The sequence below is a fragment of the Seriola dumerili genome, unplaced genomic scaffold (assembly GCF_002260705.1).
Source record: "Seriola dumerili isolate Sdu_G_001 unplaced genomic scaffold, Sdu_1.0 BDQW01000393.1, whole genome shotgun sequence".
NCBI lineage: Eukaryota > Metazoa > Chordata > Actinopteri > Carangiformes > Carangidae > Seriola > Seriola dumerili.
In genome coordinates, this window is record NW_019174648.1 from 87,299 (window position 1) to 104,999 (window position 17,701).

Sequence of the window (17,701 nt, forward strand, 5' to 3'; positions counted from 1 at the left end):
ATTTGGCAGGATAACAGTCTAAAACCCAAAGAGTTCAGAGTGAAAAACTGGAAACCCTCACATTTGAGATTGACGTTTGGTTGAGAAATGACTATGATTATTAACTGTGTTGATCGAGTTGTCCATTAAGCATCATTTCACCACTAATTCAATTTATGTTAAAATGGAACAAAGAAAAAGAAACTTCCTCATGGGCCTGTAACCATCAGCTGTTTCCTTGACAATTCATTCATTCATCTTCCATTAATAACATCTTGTGCCACCGGGTATGGCTCAGTTACAAAACTCTTACAGCAGGTTCTTGTTGTTCAGACTTCAAGGCACAGACGGATAGAAATAAAAAAAAAAAACGAGAAACAAAAGCAACAGAAAACGGGTCTTTCATGAGAGAGACAAAAAGATAATAAATCTCACAGATGATGTGCGAAAACAATCGCACAGGCATCAGATTTTCTCATAAGGCGGCTTTGGTGGCCTTTTATTTTTTTGGAGAAACCTCTTGCACAACATGTTCAGCAGAGGTACATACACCCAATATCCTTCTAGGTTTGATTATTTTTTCTTCTTTTTAGTCAGCTGTATCCTGATCGTCTTTTCACATATTGATTTTGTAATGAAGAGTGGATTATTGTGTTGTGTTGCCAGCAAAGCCCACTGAAATGAAAGTGAGTCATGTTGAAGGTGGCAGTGATGCAAGTGAGACAAACACAAAAGAACGAATGAATGAAAGAATTAATACTTTAAAAAAAGAAAGAATGAGTCACACAAGGGTCTATGCATAATGCTGGTGCTTGTGTTAGACATGCCTGGGACTAAATGTGCTGAAGTTCTGTTTCCGGGAACCGGCTTTGTCGGCATGAGATGCAGATGTTTGATCGATGCCTCAGCTCAGCTGCCTCGCATCCGTCAACTCCTCCTCGCTCACAACACTCAGCTGCTGACGTTCAACAAAAGTCGTGTATTGTCTCCGCTCCTTTGTGAACTTGGCCAGACCTTTACAGCCAATACGCCACGTCGAGCTTAATCATTGTGGGATATTGATTTCTTTGTGAGAGCAACAACCTCAGTGCCGTAGGGGGAACAGACAGTGAGTGCTGCATTGCATGAAGACCTGATTGCCATGTTCTTTGCCCGTTTGAAGATTTTTACCATGAAGGTAAAAATCCAGGGTTGTCAGGGTGTCAGTTTCATTGTGTTGTTGGTAGCATGAAGAAGGGGAGAGGGCAGCGGGAAGGAATAAAGGCAGGTTATAGGTTAGGTCGTCATTCCGCCAGGCAGGTAGTCAATTTGTGAGTCGGTTAGCAAGCCAGAGAGGCTGGCAGGCTGGCAGTGTGTTCGATCATTACTCCGTCAGCTAGCCAGCCAGCTTATCCAACCATCCCATAAAGTAATGAACACAGGCAGCCAGGTAAGGTAGTTCGCCAGCTATTCATACTTGTCATTCATAAAGCTCAAAATTCTAATGTGTCATTAGCCCTGTCTGCGACCGCAGCACCTTAGTGCAATACTCAAAACAAGGGCTGAACAAACGTTTGTTCTCATCATTGATTTGACTGTTTTTTTTTTGGATTAATCATTTACTCATTTAAGGTGAACGAAAAATGTCCATTGCAACTTCCCAGAATTCAAGGTGACAAGTTCAAATTTCTTGTTTTGTTCGACTGAAAGTTGAAAAGCCAAAGATATTCAGTTTACAAGAAAAGCAGCAATTCTTCTCATATAGGAAGCTGAAACCAGAGAATGTTAAAGCGATTATCAAAATAGTTTCTGATTAATATTCTGTTGATTGACTGATTGTTGCAGCTCTCATCAAAATGTTAATTTTACCTGTTGTTCAACAGTTCTTCAGAGGTATTGTAATCTTACAGGTGTCCTCTCTGTCGCAAGAAGTAAAATCTTTCACTGGCCTAAACTTAAATTCAAATCTTAGGGTGGAAAAAATTACCTGTTATTGAACAGCTGGTTGTATTTTCATGATCTTGCTGATATCTTCAGTCCGTCCAGAAAAATATTTCCTCCAGGCCAAAATGAACATTTAAGTCGAACATTTTCCACAGACTTTCCTGGACCACCTCAATGAGGGCAGCAGACTTAAATGAAGGTCCAGCAAAGAAGAAAAGCTCAGCAGAGTGGCCCAGTCTGTGGAAATATAAGACTTAAACACTGGTTTAGCAAAAGACATCAGTGAGATCTAAAAACTACATTTAAAAAATATAAGCCACTGCTGAATAAAATGATGGGTTAAAAATGATGTTTGATTGTTCCACTAAAGTTTATGTAGGGAATGTAATGCACCTATATCACTAAGTAATGTAAAAGCTGCTAATGTGGGAAGTATGTCCTTGACTGAATGGTCAACTTAAAGTGTATATAGGACAACAAACCTCCTAATCCGTAGAACATATTAAGGGATAATACTCAACAGGTTGTATGTTCCATGATTTTAATGGATGATGCGAATGTGAAGAACCAATTGATGCAAAGTGTTGCTCTGGATCCTGCGTCCGGATTCATGCAAATTTAGTTTAAAAACATCTGAGCTTTAAGTTTTTTATAATTTTTGTTACTGTTGTCTGTGGTGGTTACACAAATAACCATAGCTCCACAATCTTTAGCTAATTCTCACTCTGTCTTTACCTACAGTTCAATACTAAAGCATTAATTTAGTACTTCAAACAAACACCTGTGTCATAGTCAGTCCACACCTTTCAGCCAATCCGAATCAATAATTTTCAGTAGTCATGGTGTAAAGTTAATTTTCCTCTGCCAAATGCTGTAATCCTTACAAGGTTTTGACATCTGCTCCCATGGTGAGTCACCTGATAACTGCCATAGTCTGCAACAGTATGTCTGAGTGTAAACTTGTCGTCACGCGTCAAATATGATGAAGAGAGGTGAAATCTAATCAGAAGTTGTTACTCGAGACACATTAAAGATGCATTCAGAAGCCAGGAACAAACTGCAGTCCAATTCAACTGAATATTGGCACTGTCTAGCTACATCTGGAAGCAAGATGCTAGAGCTCTGAACAGGGCCTAGGAAGGCAAGGGGGCAGTTGGCAGCTCAGCCTGCCAGCCTGCCGGCCAACTAGCATGTGAGTCACCTAACAAGTCCACCAGTTAGTGAATTTTATACCTGCAGAGCCGTTTATCAAGAGTCACGAAGAAACCTACGGGAACCTGACTATGGCTATGATGCTAAAAACCATGATTCAATTATGTTGTTGCTATTTGTTTTTCTTAAAATATCTATTCTTCATACAGTCAGAGCCCCTATCCCTAATACACACTCACATAAACACACACAACCATCGTTCTCTTTGCCCCCCCACCCCCCTTGGCACAAATTCATTGCAAGCAGCTGTGACTGTCTGACAGCAGGCTGTGAATGATTTCACTGGCGTATTTGCATCTAGACCCAATAACCGAATAACCCTGGCAGAAATCTTTCAGTGGTGCCAGCAGTGAGTGTGCAAGGGGATGGGGGCTGCTGTTAGCTCTTGCGGCCGTGACATTCACGCACCACTGCCGAAAATAAGTGCCGTTTTAAAGCCATTTAGTGTCATGATTGGGACTGTCCACCTCAATTAACCCGGGCTTGTGAGTCAGTGGCAAAAATGACGAGATCTTCCCATCAATTGTGAGAAGCCCGTCTATTTATGGAGATTATTATCATAAAAATCAATGAGGGAAGGTCAAACAGTGTTGGAATATGTCTGTGTCTGCATGCGCACCTGCTCGCAGTTTGTCAAAGTGAGAGATGTTGTGTGTTTAATCCATCCTCTATAAGCAGCTAAGTGATTGCCATGGCACGCAGGCATGCGCACTTGGAGGCCACTTCTTTCCACTTTGGCATCATTGAAACGCTGATTGTTTCGCCATCTTACAGATGTGAGAGAGAAGTTGTGACATTTAAACTTAAGTCTAGTTTCCCCTTCACTGGCACTCTGTTGTCATGGCAGCAAACCAGCCAACTGGCTTGTGTTAAATGAACTCCAGTTGACAGGGGGAAGTTGGATAGTGAAATCGGCTGCAGGCGCAGTAATGGTGCCGTTTTAACAGCATTTGTTCATGCACTTGAACTGGGTGTTTGTTGAGCGTTTCTTAGAAGTAGTGAAGTAATCCAGCTAGTGGAATATCTAATAATCGTAAACACAAGACACCTGGAAGAATTACTTTACCCTCTTGCCATTTAACTGCTTTACTGAATGACTGGTGGGAAGTTTCCCTAGCACTTAACCTCTGTGAGAGATTCACACCTTGCCATCACATGAGAAGCACTTGGTAGTCATGTGAGAGTCATTGGAGGCACATAAATGGAGGTGTGAATGAATTGATTAAAGTGGCTAATAAAGTGACGCAGTAGTTCCACCACTGCTTTGTTCAGGGATTGTTTTTCAGGCTTGATGTACTGTTGATGGCCTTCTTCACCCCTCCTCCAAACCCTCCGTCTTCTTCTGTCCAAAATATGTACTTCATTGTCTTCAAAGGAGTGAATGAGAGGAAAGGGAAAGATGAGAGGTTGAAGGGAAACCAACCACGACAGGATGATTCAGAAAAAAAAAATCCAGAAGAAGACCTTTTCCTCTGAAGTATTACAAAAGTCATTCAAGCAGAAATCTGACTAAGTAATAGAGTGTTGAAGTGAGAGGTACTGCTGTTTATGGAAGTCTTTTTCCCCATTCTGTATTTCCATTTCTATTTCTTTCTTTTATTAGTATTCTCAGTGTTACTACATGCAGAAACACGATGGTATCCCAGATAACGTAACAACCCAAAAGGTTTTTGTTAATGGCGACCCGTTTTAATTATTTCAGCTAAGTTTCTGAGAAATCGTGTTAAATCTGAAATTTGGCATGGCAGATACTTAATTTTGTAATACCCATGAGCCTTGGGTACAGTTACTATGGAGAAGAGGCAAGTCAGATGTATGAATTGAAACAATAGGGAATTAAAACATTTTGTCATTGCAGTTGTTAACAAAACAGTGAGCCATAGCTGCTGAACTTTATTAAAACTGACACTTAAAAATGAATTGATTAAAGCTGCAATTTGGTGATTGGATGGTTCTTGTCGAAATGCACCTTGGGAGTCATACTTACCCTGTGGTTAACCAGATATTTTGTAACTTATGTGTTAATTGTCTTCACTGATGACTGAATCAAGAGAGTTCCAACTGTGAGGATACTCTAGACTTACTACAACAGCATTGTAGTCAGTAAAATGAATGCAAAAGTGTTTGCAGGCATTCTTCCTGTTGCAGAACCTTTGAACAACAGTCAGTCAAAAGAGACATTTTTCAACTGACCACTTGACCATTGACCTCTCAGAGGACATGGAAAAGTTAAAAGAGATATTCCCGGTTGGGTTCCCTAAAGAATCTTCTCTAAAGAATTCCAATTATAAATTTTTGTTGTGTCTCTAATAGGCAGCAGTGTTTGTGGAGTTGCCTCTATGTTGTCGAGTCATTACATTGACATATTTTGTTGCCAGGAAACATTTGACATGTTTTTGACCCCTTTGCCTGCTTTGTTGGCAGTTGCTAGATGCACTGTCCATGTCCATTGCTTGTAGGGCTAAATTTAACACAACTTAAGCCAGATAACGGATGTGGACAGGGACAGCGGACATTTATGCATATATGAACTCATATTTGTAGGTACAGTCTTTGCGAACATAGGCAGATCACAATACTTACATCATGTGGACCCTTACTTGTTCATAGTTTTTGTATTTCATTCAATATTAAGACCTCCAAAAGTTGCAGATTACCAAAGTGCCAGGTACTTCCCAGCCAAAGACAAACTGACCATTTGGCTGGCACGCTGTCCTGACCTGGTCAGGCACTTTTAGACCACCCTACATGCCATTTTCCACAGTAGACTTAACCACAGCTTTTTTTTTTTTGATTCAGCTGCTTAGTCAGACTATTCTGCTATTTAGAGGTTCAGATTCAGGCTTTTCTACTCAGTAGCAGCAGAAGTCATGGCACCTTAATACAACATGCCACATCAGTTTTATCAGCTGGCTGAGCTGCTGGTACCACATGTCCTTTGACATCATATTGTGTTGAGCCATTTTCAGCCAAACCTTAAAACTAGGTTACACTTACATGACAAATTGATGCGTTGCTGGAGTAGTTCTCCACACCAACACTTAGAGTGGCTCTGTGTGGGCTACAGTGTGGGTTAGTTCAGTAGACGGAGAGAGATGTGTGTGTACAGTAGGTTATTGAGCTCAGGTTTATGTGGTTTGTGTTTTAGCCTCCAGTGAGTTCGTACCCATTCAAACTTTACAGCTCTATTTCAGATAGGAGCTCATGGGTCATCTTTGCAGATCTGTTCAGCGTGCATGTGTACATACATTTTTGTTTGTGTGTTAAATGTGGGTGTGTTTGTGTACATGGATTTGGTATTTCTGGGATTATTTCACAGTTGCTATACAAACATTTCCCTTATATGTGTTACGCAAGTCACAATTTAGATTTAAGAATTACCTGTAACATCTCTTCAAATAACTGGAGGTATAAAGTGCAATATTTCGGTTGGCGGGCACTAAAAATACCTACATTTCAGTGGCCACACAGGCAGTTGAAAGCTGGGAACTCCATTCCTTATAATGTCAAACGAACACAACACCGAGTGTGCTGGAGCTACCAATGACTCAGCAGGTGTTAATTTCACATGAATAAAAATTTACATCCTGTAGGAATCAGTGCAAATGTTAGCGAGCTAGGCTAATTGGCTTTGCAAGCTTGTTAAACCTAACTTGCCAGTATTCCAAGAGGAATACAAACTTAACAGCACAATGGGTTCTCCTCAATGATAAATGTTGGAAACGGACAGACATCTTCAATCACTTGCCGAAAAAGCGGGAAAAAAACAACGGTTTGTTTGTAGGCTAAACAGGGCTCTGACAAGCTTCATCCTGAAGCTTGGACACTGTTTCCACAACTATGTCGAAAAACAGTTTTGTCCTCTTTTGGAAAAAATTAAAATTATGCACAATAGCTTCAGTATCTTTTATAGTTTATTTTTCTTTACACAAAAAGTGTAGAGAATTCAAATTTCAGTACAACTTCAAAGATGAGTGTATTTGCTGTTGAATGTGAATTCTCCCCATAATTAGTGTTTTCCTTTGCATGCTGTCACTTTGTGCCTTTCTATTCTCAACTCCTCTTTTCTTTCATTACACCATGTACACACATGGAGTGATTTATTGCCATCGACTGAACACCACTAGAGAAAACAGTCGGGGAATTGAAAAGGTTTAAATGTAGTTAAAGGACATTTGAGGATACAAATAGTGCAGCTTACTTCCTGCTATTTGTGTTGCATTGATTCCAGCCCTGATAGACCTACTGCAGGGTGTAGCTGGTTAGGAACATGGTGGGGGTGTCTCTGTCTTAAGTGATTGTAGGTGAGTCTAATGCTATCTAAACAAAGCGGGACAGCCCCTCCCTGGCTGCAGAGCAGAGATAGGGACAGTTTAGACTACCAGGCAGGAAAAGGACTTACTGCTGACTGTCTGGATATGCATGTTTCAAGTGAAGCCCAGGGGGAATGCATGTGTTGAGTGTGTGAGACTGTGTGTTTGTGTGTGTGTGTGTGCACGTGTGTGTGTATGGGAAGAGGAAGAAATTACATTGTGGTGTCTGCTTCTCCAGAGAGTGCTTCATTCTCTGTAAGTGTATTTGGAATCAGTTGCGAACATGCTACAAGCTACAAAGTCAGTGAATATGTAATATCCACTGCACACATGCTCAAGTCGTGATTGAGTGTGCAAATATCACAACACAGTTCACTTGCAAGCACATTCAACAGTAGCTTGTATGAACAGAGTCTGCAGTAATGGTCTGCTTTTTATTAAGGGTGTCATACATAATTCACCATCTATAAAATATTTGCTACATTACTTTTAGCCTTAGTTGGCTTTAAATTGGCCGGCACTATTTCATTACATTAATCATGTTATTGCAGAAAGTCTCAGTGTAATTAATTTTCTTTTGCACTCATTTTCCCTTCTTGTTCTCATTTGTTATTGTGAAAATAATCAAGTTAAACCACATCTTCAGCTACTTACACCAAAAATACATTTCTTATCCCTCAGCTGTACTACTTGTCACTTAACATACACCACAAATAAGGTGAATATGCACTTTTATACAGTATACCTGAATTGTAAATGTTCCTTAGAAGTCAATATTGATGAGCAAACAACAACTTAACACCATGCATCAGGTTTAATGTGGTCAGTCAGACATACTTGACATTAAAGCTGCAATAATCTATATTTTTATATTACAAGTGGATCAAATGACTGTGTGTAATGTGAAAGGGGTCATTCAAAGTGATGAACCTCCATAGGATAATCACACAGCTCTGGAGTTTCTCACAGCTATGTGGGGTGTTTTTTACACTCTTTGAGCTCATTGTTTTGGTTTTCTGCAACTTTAATGTGTTTTAATTGGTTCACTCTCAATTAAACATATTCCAGCTGTATCAGGCATCTGTCTTCAGTTGAAAGAGCTTTGATAAAACCACCTAGCACCAACTGGCAGACTTTACGAAGTTCGCAAATAGCTAGTGAACATACTGAAGCATTTGGCAGCTACAGACCTAGATTTTTTTTTTCCAGGATTTGGTGAGATAAAAGGAAATGTAAAGTTGGACTTGCAATCTTCAGTTGGCCAGAAACATGACTGTGAATGAATGCTAATGTTGCTCTGTGTAAATACGCAATTATTCGCTAACACATTCACCGCAACAACTTTAAAAGCTTGTGTTTTCCACTTGTTCTGCTGCTCCAGCTGCCAGAACTAAACAAATGGAAACCCATTTCATCAAACTCCTCGTCTCTAAATCATTTAATTATCCCCCGTCATCAAATTAAAAAAAGATTCTTTTGTCCTTCAAAGCAGACATTTTTAAATATGTCAAGGTTGAATTATTAGCAGTTATTATTTATATGGAATTCTCTCCTGTGCATTAACCATACATCTTGTTTTATTCTGAGCATTAACAATGATGATTAAAATAAGCTTCAAGCTAGGTCTTTGCTAATTTATGCTGTAAATTACTGCAAGTGGGCTAACACACCAGTGTGCTTGTAGGACTGTTATTTATTATTTAGCATCTGGAGGCGCAATCATCAGCATACTAAGAATTAGGCTGTTTGATTTATTTAACTTTTATTTATCCAGGGAAACTTCACTGGACTGGTTGTGTTAAGTGTCCTCCTCAAGGGAAAGCTTGCTGTCCCTTCGCCTACACAAATCCAGCTATACAGAGGGAACACTGCAGTTATTAAACACATTTAGTGTATTAGGTAATGATAGCACATGGTTTTAAATAGGCTTTGTCTGTGTGTGTGCGTTTGTGTGCGTGTGTTTGGGAACATTCAGTGCTTGTGTTCCCGTCCCGTTCTGATGTCGGCTTATTTTTAGCTGTGTTCTCTCAGGAGCCTTTGGCTGGGTTCAACTGCTTGTTTTTCTTCCCATACTCTACCTGTGTGCATGTACGTCTGTCTGCCTGCCGTTCTCTCTGTCGGTGTCACTCTCTTCTCCTGACAGAAATCAGTAGACGCTCCCTCAAGACATTCACGCAGAGACACACTCTCTGAGACGTGCATGCAGAGACTTCAATCCTATACACTTGACAAGATTTCCCGAATCCCCTCATGAAAACAGTGCAGTTGGAGAAGAGAGGGAGTTTGTCTCCATCTCTTTTCCCACTGTCTCTATGTCTTGCTCTGTGTGTGTCTAAAAGAGACAGGGACACACAAAAGAGGAGACATTGCTCTTATTTAAGACCTCAAGGGGAGAATTAAAGCTATAGAACCGGGGCTAGTCTATTAATAGACCAACTTTTAGTGACTCCTTTCTACCCTTCTACCCTCCTTTTAATTTTTTTCCCCCTCTCTCTCTGTTTCTCCTTCTCCCTTACTTCCTGGCTCATCATCTCATCCCTCCTCCCATCTTTCCTCCCGGTCTGCCACCGAACTCCTGCACTGATCTCCCTTTTTCTCTCTGTTTACAGATTCTGATGCCAAAACTCAAGAGTTTTGGCAGATACCCAGCACTGATCTGATACCAGTGCTGTTTTTCCATTCCCAGTTTAAAGCCCATCTTCCTTACTGCTTGGGATGATTCTTTCAAGTGTAAAGTAACATAAGAATGTAAGCACAGATCCCCTCTTAACTACAGGTGTAGATTTTTATACACCATCGTGTAAACTTGTTCCTTCCCTGCTCTTGGTGAGACAGATACAATCTGGGTCTGTCTCACTTTGTTTTAACATAGCTCAATATGCAGTTCAGCAGTTGTCTTTGACATATGTTTTTTTTTCTGTTTGCAAACAACTGGCAGATCAACTACAAGAATAAAATACTGATTTGATCGAGGCTCATTAATTCAGCCTGTGAACCAAGGTGAAGTGCAGTCCCTCTGCTGTTGCACTTAGACACTCAATCAAATCACTTTTAATGGTCTAAAGTCGTCTTACGACACAGACACAGCAACAGGCCAAGACTGCACTAAGGTGGATAAAAAGATAAACATAATTGCTATGTGTAATTTTTTTTTCTGTCCACTTTTTGGGTCAGTTTCAAAAAATTCTTCACTCTCCTGTCGCCACACATAACTTTTGAAATGAAATGCAGCCTCTGGAAGATGCAGCCCCTGAATTGGGACACAGCTCATGATAACGTGTTTTGTCTTTTAACATAAAAAACACATTTTAGCCGTTGCCACTGATATTTTTCCAAAAAATAAAACTGTAAAATGGTGATTTGTTAGTGGCTCATGAATGCTACCTGTTAACCAAAGCAAACAGAAACTCCTGCTGCTCTTGCTGCACTTTACTCAAATCAGCATTTTATTCTTGGGAAGTCATCCGACAGCATAAACATAAATACAGATGTAACCTCTGTTGTGTGATTGACTGTATTGGCAGTCAAGAATAGAATCATAGAAAGTACTGAAGGCTTCAGATAGGCTGCGAGGATGTGGGAAATGTTTGGTTTCCCCCCCGTCAACGCTACAAAACAAGACCATGGCATTTTCATATTCATCCACTGTTTATATCATATTTACAAAAGCCGCTGTTAGAGGTTTAAAAAAAAAAAATGCTGGCTTATTGTGATTGTGAAGCCAAAAAAGACAAGAAAAGATGCTTTCTCAAATTTAGCAATTCTCTTACAATTCTTCACACCTCTCGCCTCTTCTTATCAGGGGGATTTGAGAGGGGAATAAAGAAGGAGGGAGGGGTGAACAGGGAATCCTCTTTAAGGCAAACCATTTCTGCAGTCCCTTGCGGAGAGACAGACAGGAAAGAGGAGATAACTAGTACATACCAGACAAGGTGCTGATACTGCTGAGCGTTAATCTTTAACAGATTGGGGCTGCACTTCTGTGTCTGGCTTTTCATCTGTGCGTTGTCTGTTAGTGTGTACGTTACTCAGTTCCTGTGCAGATTTTGAATGAAGGTCAGTCAACTCTGCGGCGGTACCCTTGTTCAGTTAGCAGTGTTGTTAAACCTTGGTAATCTCAGTTCCCTGTGGAGTGATTGGAACTGCAGGGTGGCTGAGTAGTTCGAAATATCGTCCTTCAACTGGATGAGCAACATTCAAGCCTTCCTGCGGAAATGTCCTTGAGTTGTTGAAGTACCAGCAAGAGAGGTGTTCTGTAGTGTGTTTGACCTCTGACCTCCTTGGTAAGAGGGAAGCAGAAAGACAAATTTCCCATGAGATCTCTAAGGACTTTTATTGGTTTGGAGTTCTGTATCAGTTCATCAATCGTCACGCAGGGTTAGTAAAGGTTGGAAAAGGTTTGGAAATGTGTTTTCAAGGTCTGGGAAATGTCGTAATTGGACAAAATGTTCTCCCTGTTGGCTGTTATGTCAACATACTGCACATACATATACACACAATGTAATAGACTCTTCACGTGATATCTGTTGTGACTAGGATTGCAACTAACAGTTCCAAAGCACAACTAATATTCAGATTAGGGCTGTGGCATATGTCCAATTAATTCAATTTATTCAAACTTTTGCTTTCAAGATTTGTGAAATTGTGAAAATACAGTTATTTCAAGGTGCACAAAAAGGTTTTTCGCAATCTGACGGTATCCTAACCTAATTTATAGTTTGCTACAGTAGCTGTCTTGAGTCACAAGTAAATATCGCAGTTTTACGGACTACTTGTAGGTGGCGAGCTGGCTCTGGGTATCTTGTAGTAAACCTAAGTGATGTCTTTGAGAGGGATGGGCTGAAAAAATAAACGGACTGTGTGCAAATCTGAGCTCTTGGTTTGTGGTTGTTGCCGATGTGTAATCTCTGGTTGTAGAAACTACTTGCGCGTCCTTATCAGTGGATGGTAATAATAGCATCTTTTTCAGGAAGGTCACAAGTTCAGTTATAACATCGGCAGTCATGTGTCCCTTCAAAGTATTTGGACTGAGAGCTGTGTCAAGATTCATAGATAGATTCTCTACATAGCCTCCCCTCTAGGAATTCCAGCTATGTTAACATGACCTGCCCTTGGTGGTCCCTGAAGGGACTTAACTGCGGACAGGCTGGACTGTGTCAAGCGCGCAAAGCAAGGCACTGATGTCCCTTCATGTCTGACCAAGGTTTTAAAAGATGTTAAGATAGGATTGAGAAGCTGATTGTGGGTCTGTTATTTAGGGTTAATCCTCCCCGGGTTCTATCCCACCAGGAGGCTTTGTTGAATTATCTAAATCCCACTTTCCGAATCTTTGTCTCGACACTCATTGTGAAACCCACTCCAATGATAGTGACATGCTGGAGTCAATATCAACTGATGCCAGCTTTAAAAACAATATGAGCACCTGTCTGAATTTATCTTTACAGCAGATATTAGGCACTTTTTTGGTGTCACTTTACGAGGGTTTGAAATTTTAAGCAATTTCCAAACAAGTATTGGACACATTATGGTAAAAAAAAAAGATTTATAAATGCATAAAGCTTGTATTATACAAAAATACATGCTTTTCCTTTGTGAACAATTGGGCTATTTTTGCACAAGGTATTTAAATGATAAATATAACAGTAATGGTGATGCCTCTGCTCCTGCTCACCCTGTGGTTATTCAACAAAATGCACAACAAATTAAACATAATACATTTGCACAACATGGATTTTTTTGAGGAAATAAATAAAAACAAACATGGTTGGACAACTGGTAGAAATAATGGGCCAACATTGCTTATTAACCAGCGTTAATACATTCTTGACTGATCAGATTCTTAAAAGTGGTTAATCAATCATTAAAATCCCTGTACTTAACCTCACTGTCAAAATAGCAGCAAATTAAAACTGACTTCGACTGGGAGAGAATCTGCTGAACATTCATGGTGGTTTTCATCAATAATAATAATGACTTTTTGTGGTGTAGATCGTAGAGGAAACTGCAGTTAACTATTGAGGATTGTTGGGATTCTTTAGCTGTTTTTTGGCATTGTTGTGTCGTCTTCAAACACAGCAGTTGATCCTGTGTGGCTGAAGTGGATTAAATAAAGGAGATAGAGAGAAAAGGGAAGAGAAAGAGGAGGTTTAAAGTGACAACCAGAAAGAGGAAATGCAGGCATGAGCAGGTAATTAGTGAACATGTTTTAGTAGTAGCACAAAAATTGCAAACATCCACCAAACAGAGAGATGGAAAATAGAGTCAGGGACAGGAGGCAAGTTTGTCTGCAGATCAGAGGAGATGAAGAAGGAGATAAAAGAGGATAGGGAATCAGGAGTTTGTGTGTGTGTTTGTGAGTGTGTATTGCCTGGGAGCAGGTGGATATGGGGGGGGGCTTAAAGGTGGATGAAGAGACGAGAGGAGAGCACAGATAGAAGGTAGCCAGCTGGGCCAGATGTGATCTCTGTCTCCTCCTCCCTGCACTTCTTCCTCTGCTTGATCTGACCACCTGCTTTCTCTCTCTCTTTCTCTCTCTCTCACACACACTCGAACTCACAAACACACAAACGGGCAGTAACTCAAGTTCAGGTTTGCAGATGCTTACTCGCACAGCTGACAAAATAACCTCACATACTCGGCAATCGTGTATATGCAAATTGATAAATAGCTGTCTTGGTTTATTGAATTGTGTCCCAGTGTGCTCCAACAAGATCACACTTTCTCATCAGATCCCCAGTCTGGTTTCTCCAGCTGTCACACTGGTCCCTCGGTACCAGGAAGTCTCCGGTCTATTGTGGTTCAATCAAAGGCCACAGAGGTCAACAGATGACCAGTAACAATGGAGCTCAGATCCGACGGGAACAGAGAAGGTCACTGTGGGGAATGAGATCATATTTGCTCAGCAGTCGTTCCTCCCACATGTGTCTATGTGGGTGTTTTAGTTCGGTAGTCACACTGCTGATTTCTTGTGTAAAGCAGCAACTATCCTCCAGAGGTGGCCGATTAACAGATGAGGAAATATAAGGGAGAGAAGAAGGCCTACAGATGGAAGGAAGGAAAACTAGATATTTATTATGCTGATTAGTTTTCTTTAGACTATGGACTAAACCATTAATCAACTAATTGTTGCAATTTTCTCTATGTATTCATCTACAGATTATTTTTTCAATTGATTGTTTCGTCTGTAAAATGTCAGGAAATGGTTAAAAATCCAACCATTTTGTGTGGTGAGTTTAAAACTCAAAGATATTCAGTTAACCATCATGTATGACAAAGAAAAGCATCAAATCCCCACATATGAGAAGAACTTTCCAGTTTTTATGCTAAGCTAAGCTAGCCGAGTTCTGGCTTTAGCTTCATATTTAGCATGCAGACTTGTGAGGTATCAATCTTCCCACCTAACTCCCAGCAAAAAAAAAAAAGCCAATAAACTTATTTCCCAAAATGTGAAACTACAAATCAACCAACTGTATATTAACACAAACCAAATGAAATGTGAAATGTAGGAATCATAACTGAGAATTTCTGAGCTTTAAAAAATGGGCCACTAAAATTAATCAATCCTGATTAGACTATCATGAGTAGTTTTTATCCAAATTTAGTGTAAATTTTAACCAAATTCCCAAAGATAATGTTAATAAATGCACGTTTCCATCCACCACATGCACTGAGATTAACAGTTGGTGCCACTAATTCTCCACTCGGGTGTCATTAGGTTATCGCAGAAGGAGACGCCGTAACGAGATCTCTCCACGCAGAGTAGGCCCATTATATCCATACAGTACATTCAAGCTCCCACCAAGCTCCTACTTAGACCCCTCGACTCCAGCGCTTAAAGTGCACATGTAGCCTGAGTTCAGACTTTTGACATCACGTTATACTTTTTTTTTTTTTCTCCCACGCCGAGCACTTCACTTCTCCGTTGTTTCACTATCTTGTAATGTGTCGGCGCCAATTAGCCAGGTCAAGTTCCTCGTGCAGCTGTTGGGCAGGTAATTGCTCGCAGGATGATGAGGTGTTAGTCAGTCTTGGAAGTTAAGCTGAAACATGTGTATTTTTCCATTTGTCGTCAGAATAATTGCACAGGGTGTGCTGGGGAAAAAAAACAAAAAAAAAAAAAACATCCCCAGACCTGTTTGTGTTGTGGACCACCTCAGGACAGAGAAGGGATATAAAGCGAGGCGAGGAGGCTTGTTGAGCTGTGTGTGGATTCCTGCAAATTGTCTGGATGACGAGACGCTCATGTCTCTCAAGTCTCATTATACCATCTCGTTTGTCTATCTCTTATTCCCTTCTTCCTTTCTTAGTAACTCGTCTTTTCCTCCCATTTTATCTGCTGTTCCCTCTTTCTGATCATTTTCTCGCCCACCTCTTTCTTTCTCCTTCTGTCTCCTTCTCTTTACCCCTTTACCCTCCTGTTTTTTTTTTTCTCTGCCATATGTTTGCCTCAATTACTTCGCCTTCCCCTTTTCTCTCCCTGGTCCAGGATCAGTGGCATCTAATGCTTTCCACTCTACCTGATTAAGTCAGCACATGTACCCTCTTTACATTATCACTCGCACGCATACACACTCGTGCACAAGCGTCCCCGCAGACCTAATCAGTCCTTCTCTTAGTTCTCTCCATCACACCCCTCCAGACCTAATGAAAAAACATGAGGTCTGTTAAAAAGAAGACGAGATGGACAGAAGGGGGAAAAAAAAGAGAGATTGAGAGAGGGTAGATTGAAAACAAACTAGTCGTGAGGCAGCTGATTCATTTGCACAGCCACCAGTCGCTCTTAATGCCTGTTTCCAGTTCAGAGATATTAATTGTTTCTAATCAGTGTCGGTAATATCATGCAGAGATGCAGGAGGAGGGGGAAAGAGTTGCAGAGAGACAGAAAGACAAGGTGAGGCTAACAGTCAGAGCAAGGCGGCTATTGAAAGTACTCATTCAACATGCTGATGCATTCATGTGGCTGGAACATTTCCCAATAGGCATGAAATCCTGTGAATTATCCTCCTGCCACTCTGTGTTGAAAACTGCAATTCAGACACAGTCTGTTAGCCTCTAAACACCGCTCTGGCTGGCTGTCATTCACACCCCTAAATGCAGCTAAATGGATGTATTGTGCTGTAATGTACCTTTGTATTACATTACTCCACAATCATATTGACTAAATAGTCCAACGCCTGGTGTTGTTGTGTGTGTGTGTGTGTGTAGTGGAAGAGGTGCCATGTCGAGTGAACGATTGAGAGTAACTGGACTGGAGGTCTGATGTGTTTTGTTACTGTGTGTGTGTGTGTCGGGGGGGGGGGCAAGTGCTTGAGAGAGGTAATGTGCTAAGTGAGTGACGGAAAGAGTGAAGACGGGCGCTTCATTTAGTGAATGTGTGCACCTGCACGTGCTCATGCGTGTGTGCGTGCGCGCCTGATTATGATGATGAAGTCTCCCAACGGGACTCTCCCCGCTACAGTCCTCCAGTAGTCTAATGAGAAGCTGTTTCCGTAGTTACCAGGTGTGAGAGCCGGCAGCTCATAATGTCCTGTGGTGAAGAACAAAGGATGGGGAGATGAGGTGGATATAGAGAGAGAGAGAGAGAGAGCAAGGATGGAAGTAAAGGTGAAGGAATGAAAGGGTGGAGGACGCTAGAGAAACAAAAAAAAAAAACCCCATATATCTGGTGTGAACGATCAATTTAACCGTGTGTGTCTGTATCGATGTTTGTGCTTGAGAGGATCGCCGGTTGTGTTGCATGTTGTGAGTGAAGACACCGAATCTTTATAATAAGCTCGGGGACCTGAACAAGAATCAAATCAATCTCAACTAAAGTGGTGAGAACAGTGAGGCGGGGACAAGCTGTTAGTATCTGGTCAGGTCGTATCAGGCACCTCCGAAATTAAGTTGACTTGTAGTAAATTAAAGCAGTTTTTTATGTATTGTTCTAGCACTGACAGCTCGATCAGCGGTGTAAGGGGGAAAAAGATGAATGTGAGACATCTCCAACTCATAAATACTCTTATTTCCTAAGGGTCGTTGTTGTGAGAACGTGTGTCACCTCAATATTAAGCACATTACTACATCCATTAGGTAATTTACTAGATACTATGGCATGGCTGTTGTATTAGATTGCATGTGCAGTTGTACTTAAAAAAGTGCCCACACCATTGGGTCATACGGTACACACTCATTCAGATACAAGCAGGATACAACACGATGTTATAGAGATAGATATATAGAAATAGATACTGAAGACCAGCACAAACTTGTTGGTTTCTAACATTGTAAAAGTA

At 40.8% G+C, this 17,701-nt stretch overlaps 1 protein-coding gene across 1 annotated transcript in view; it reads left to right on the forward strand.

The window, feature by feature from the left end:
- Nucleotides 1–17,701, forward strand: part of LOC111233478 (phosphatidylinositol-binding clathrin assembly protein-like) — a 72,274-nt gene that overhangs the window by 2,056 nt on the left and 52,517 nt on the right. The gene's annotated exons all lie outside the window — the stretch shown is intronic.